A 5,742-nucleotide genomic window follows, 5' to 3' on the forward strand; every position below is an offset into this window, starting at 1 on the left:
TGGAGAAGAGTTTTTTTATTAATTTATTTATTTTAATTGGAGGCTAATTACTTTCCAATATTGTAGTGTTTTTGCCAAACATCATCATGAATCAGCCATGGGTGCACATATGTTCCCCATCCAGAGCCCCCCTCCCACCTCCCTCCCCATCCCATCCCCCAGGGTCATCCCAGTGCACCAGCCCTGAGCACCCCGTCTCATGCATCAAACCTGGACCAGCGATCTGCATCATATAGGATAATATACACATTTCAATGCTACCTTTTCAAATCATCCCACCCTCACCTGGAGAAGACTCTTGAGCCCCGTGGACAACAAGGAGATCCAACCAGTCAATCCTAAAGGAAATCAATCCTGAATATTCATTGGAAGGACTGAAGCTCCAATACTTTGGTCACCTGATGCGAAGAGCTGCCTCATTGGAAAAGACCTTGATGTTGGGAAAGACTGAAGGCAGGAGGAAAGGGGGCGACAGAGTAGGATGTGATGGTTGAATGGCATCACTGACCCAGTGGACATGAATTTAAGCAAACTCCAGGAGATGGTGAAGGACAAGGAAGCCCAGTGTGCTGCAGTCCATGGGGCTGCAAAGAGTCAGGTACAACTTAGCTACTGAACAGCAACAACAAGCTCTTAAAATATTCCAAAGAGCCTATAGAATTATCAAGGAATCAAGATATGCTTTGTTTAGTTTTGGTTTCCTGTACTCTTAATTGTATATTTTTATATCATTTTCTCATAATTGCTAATGCACATGTTTATTTAAGAAATAGTGTTGGATGCTTTTACGCAAGATGTGCTTAGAACTACAGATGAAATGACAGTGAACAATAATGGTGTTTGAATGTTCTGGTTAACTGAGAAAATTTTGAAGGTCATTACGCAATTTACTCCATCTCCCATACTGGATACAGTGAAATTTTCTCTATGTGTTAAATATGTTAAATAACAATGTTAAATTATCAGGATTCCCTTTAGATTACAATTTAACATTCTTACTAATTTCTAATTTCTCTTACCTCAGTTGCTACATTTGTAGGAATCAGCAGAATGTTGGCTACAGCTACTTTGGGTAAATATTTGTTTACTTGATAATGTATTCTGCTTTAGGCTGGCTTTAGGCATCTGTGATGGTGACAGGAAATTCATCTATCCCTCTCAAACACGATGCATTTAAATCAGTTTGGGTTTGAGTTGGTAAAGGATAAGCTGGCCAGAAAGGGAATACAAAGTGGGATGCATTCACTTGTGGTCTCTCAGGGGAAAGAGAATTTGAACAAGAGACCACACCTCATGTTCATCTGCAAAAGGAGGCACCCATCCCATTGCCAGGTGTCATTTGTGTTTCAGAGACATATGGATAACTCAAGGGACATGCCAAAATTAATTCAAAAAAATTGTTTTAAACTGGGTGTAAATTTTTAATGGCAGAATGACTTGATACTAATCAAAACAGAGTAACGGTTACACTTGTATATTTCCAAACTAAATAATATCATCAAATTTATGAATACCTATTGAACACCTATTGAATACCTATTGAACATAGTATGCAGGGATAATGACATTGAAGATAAAGAATTCCTGATACTCCTTTGACTAGTAGTAGCTAGAAAGTTAAATTGTTAGTCGCTCTATCCATGTGTGACTCTTTGGGGCCCCTTGGACTGCATCCTGCCAGGCTCCTCTGTCCATGGAACTCTCCAGGCAAGTTACTGGAGTGGGTAGCCATTCCCTTCTTCAGAGATCTTCCCAACTCAGGGATCAAACCTGGGCCTCCCTCACTGTGGGCTGATTCTGTACCACCTGAGTGACTAGTGAAACCCCTAGTAGTAAGCTGGAAGTGTACACAAATACATTTCCACTGTGATTGAAGCTGTTAAGGCAATATTGGCTGATCTTACTGCTCCAAAATTCTAGTTTGTTCTGGCATCTTTGTCCCCAAAGCTGCATCTACTATCAGGTCCCATAGTTGCAAGGGTGCCTTGAACAGGATAGAACACAATTCCATTTACCATGTAGATATCTTGAGGAGCTGAAGTGTTGGTTCCATTAGATTAATGATACTTAAAAGTGAAGTTATCTTTGGCAGGAATTGGGGGGTTGATGTAATGAATAGCAACTCTCCCCTCAATGCTTCCCAGGGCAAACATGTTCGGCTTATTCTGTGTGTCTTTAAAAAACAGCCACACATTGATGTTGATGCTTCAGTGGAGATGCTATCCTCCTGAGTTCAGAAGGTTGATTCTCTAACTGATAGATAATCAGTTCCCTCTCTGCAGCTGCCACCCAGCTGTAGGATCATCATGTCAGCAGAGTGACACCTTTCAGGAAGTTGTAAAATCACCATAGGAGTTGATGATTCTGTATCCCCAAACTTCAAAGTCTTATCCTGGTTCTAGGTCATCACACAGCTGTGGTTTGGTGTTATGATCCAATGTATGGTTTTAACAGGAGTATCATGTTGCACAATGTATCTATTGCCTGCTTACTGTTGAGGTCCCATGTTTTGGCAGTTGTATCACATGATGCTGTAAACACTTTGCTCCCATCATCACTCCAGCAGACATCTAGCACAGGCTAGGTGTTTACCTGCTGGGTTATTGCAATAGTCTGTCCACTATCTTGAGCTTACTGCTGCTGCTGCTGCTGCTGCTAAATCACTTCAGTCGTGTCCGACTCTGTGCAACCCCATAGATGGCAGCCAACCAGGATCCTCTGTCTCTGGGATTCTCTAGGCAAGAATACTGGAGTGGGTTGCCATTTCCTTCTCCAATGCATGCATGCATGCTAAGTCGCTTCAGTCATGTCTGACTCTGTGTGACCACATGGACAGCAGCCCACCAGGCTCCTCTGTCCACAGGATTCTCTAGGCAAGAATACTGGAGTGGGTTGCCATTTCCTTCTCCATTGAGCTTCCTAGCAGCAAACATCAACATCATTAGCCTACAACCCTACAGAAGAAAGTTCCCCAGCAAGGTTGGTAGGCTAAAAGACAGACAACCAATCCTATCATCAGGAGAGGATGTTACTTCAATATCCTTCATAAAGTGAAAGTGAAAGTTGAAAATCTCAGTCACGTCTGATCCTTTGTGACCTCGTGGACTATACAGTCCATGGAATTCTCCAGGCCAGAATACTGGAGTGGGTTAACTGTTCACTTCTCCAGCGGATCTTTCCAACCCAGGTATCAAACCCAGGTCTCCCACATTGCAGGCAGATTCTTTACCAGCTGAGCCATCAGGGAAGCCCTTCATATCCTCCACAGGATTGTGATTTATCTGTGGTTGTATTGCCAAACGTGCTGGTCCTGCCAGATCCAAAACCCGAGCTTGTTCCAAACAGACTCATGCCGCGGAGGGAAGCCAGCAACGGGGAGCAGGAGGGCTCAGGAGCCTATGACTCCACTGGGGCACAAAGGAGATGGAGGCAAGGCAGCAGGCCGGCCGAAGAAACTACCCTCTAAATTTCTAAAAGTAAGATTTTAAACCATGGGGTTTGGGGGCGAATATACCAGTGAACAGCATACTTCTCCTTCTGTCTCATCTTCTACATCTAATCAGCACCAGTGTTTCATGAATTATAACTCCTAAACATCACTGGAACACACCATTCCTCTCCATCCATATGTCACATTCCTAAGCGGAAGCCACCCTCATCTCTTACCTGGACCTTCTCCTAACAAGTTCTCCTATACCAAGTCTTTCTCCATTCCAAACTACTTTTCATATCCCAATATCATTAATCATTCTAAATAAAGCACAAATATAATCATTACCTTCGCTGCCTTGCCTTCAGGCTTCCTGTTGCCTGCAAAGTTAAATTCAAACGGCATAGCAAGGTATGTGAGTACAAGTCTTATACTTTTTCATTAACCATCCCCATGTCTCTGTGGATATACTTCATGTTCTAATTAAACTAAACTGCTTACAGCTCCACACATACTTATTTCCTCTCATCTCTCCAGAATATAGCACATGCTAGTCCCTTGGCCATGCACACCCTTCACCTCTTCACCTTCACTTTTTCTGAAGCTCACTTTACTCATTATTCAGGTCTCAGCTAAGACACCTTCCTTCAGGCAACCTCATGTGACTCTCAAAGACTGTGCTAAATATGGCTACTGGTTTTACCAGAATAATTTGTGACTCCTTGTTACCACTTAATCCCACTGTATTTTAATTTCCTATTTGTCTAGCTTTTTCACTGGGCTGTAAATTCCATGAGAACAATTTTATCTTGATAATCCTTATATCCTCAATCCCTAGTGCAATAGTTCCACATAATCTGTTGTTGCTAATAGCCCTCCTATCTGAAATTCATAGATTTTTTTTTTACTTCAAAGAATCGTGTCCAATCTGAAAATGGGGGTGCATTTGAGTCTGGGGGAAGTGGACAGGTAACCTGGGTTACCTATCATGTCCAGAAACTCAATCTATAAAATGATATACTATAGAGAGAGCTATGTCTTATAGGAATTTTTTTTTCCACTTTAGCACTACAAGGCACCCACAGAAGCTTTACAAGCATTTGCCCCCTCATTCACCAGTGTTGTGCAAATTAAAAACATCCTGTCAAGGCAGAGAATATTTTCCACAAGATACAGAAAGGAAAGGACACCATTTTAGTACTTTACAAGCATTGAACCAGATTAAAATGCAGATCACAGGCAACCTGGTAATAGATTCTGAAGACAGAGATTCCGCCCTATACATCATCAAGCAGTTACAATGCATTACATACATGTTCTCAAGATTAACCATAATTTGTCTTTCCATAAGACGACACTACAACACCGTTTCATATGCATTCTTTCACAGTTCATCCCAATTCATCTGACATTGAGATAGCCATTTCTGTTAGCTAATTGCCTTTGTCTGAAGGAAAAACAAAACTCCTGTCACTAGGACAAGCATTTGGTTACAGCTCAGGAAAAGGCATTCCTACAGTAACAGAGACATTCACACTCTATATTCCTTGATGTTTACATTTCAAAGAGATGCTTCCCAGATGCTTAAGAAAAACACTCCTGGGTTGCAAAGCTGGCAAGTGGCTTACCTAGTCTTCAAACAGATCTACAGAGATATTAAAGGGAAAGAAGGATTCACAAATAATAGGTTTTTCACAGAAATATATTGAGAAAGGGAGAGGGAATTTTCCTCCAGGCAATGGGAAAGACCATTTAAAAAAAAATCTACTCTTATACCAGTCAGCTCAAAGTTCGGTAGGCCTTTGTCCTTTCTTAACAAGCAGGCCTCCCTCAGAGAATATATTTCCTCTCTCACAATCTATGTATCTCACATAGTAGAAGAAATGCTTTGAGAAAGTCATACCCATGGCTTTAAAAAACATATGTATGCTAATGAGGTGGCTTTAAAAAACATATGTGCTAATAAGAAGTCCAGATTATATTACTATTCTGGCCTTTCCCTTGAACTCAAGACTCAAACAGAGGAGATATTAAAATATTTAAAGATCAGGACTTCCCTGGTGGTCAGTGGTTAAGACTCTATGCTCCCAATGCAGGGGGCCCAGGTTCAACACTGTTCAGGGAACTAAGATCTCGCATGCTGTATGGCAAGGCCAAAATGAATAAAAAAAAAAAAAAAAATACTCTACAAAATAAAATATATAAACAAATATTCAAAGATTGATATTGCCTGGGTATTGGGAAATCAGAAAAGACACCAGCCTGTGTTCTATGTAGGTATGCTCTATATATGCAACTGTCTGAGCAAAATT

General features: G+C 41.2%; 1 pseudogene; it reads right to left on the reverse strand.

The window, feature by feature from the left end:
* Positions 1–1,764: 1,764 nt before the first annotated feature.
* LOC136154705 (mRNA export factor pseudogene) lies at positions 1,765–2,628 on the reverse strand (annotated as a pseudogene).
* Between the last annotated feature and the right edge of the window lie 3,114 nt (positions 2,629–5,742).

This window comes from Muntiacus reevesi, chromosome X (genome assembly GCF_963930625.1).
Source record: "Muntiacus reevesi chromosome X, mMunRee1.1, whole genome shotgun sequence".
Taxonomy (NCBI): domain Eukaryota; kingdom Metazoa; phylum Chordata; class Mammalia; order Artiodactyla; family Cervidae; genus Muntiacus; species Muntiacus reevesi.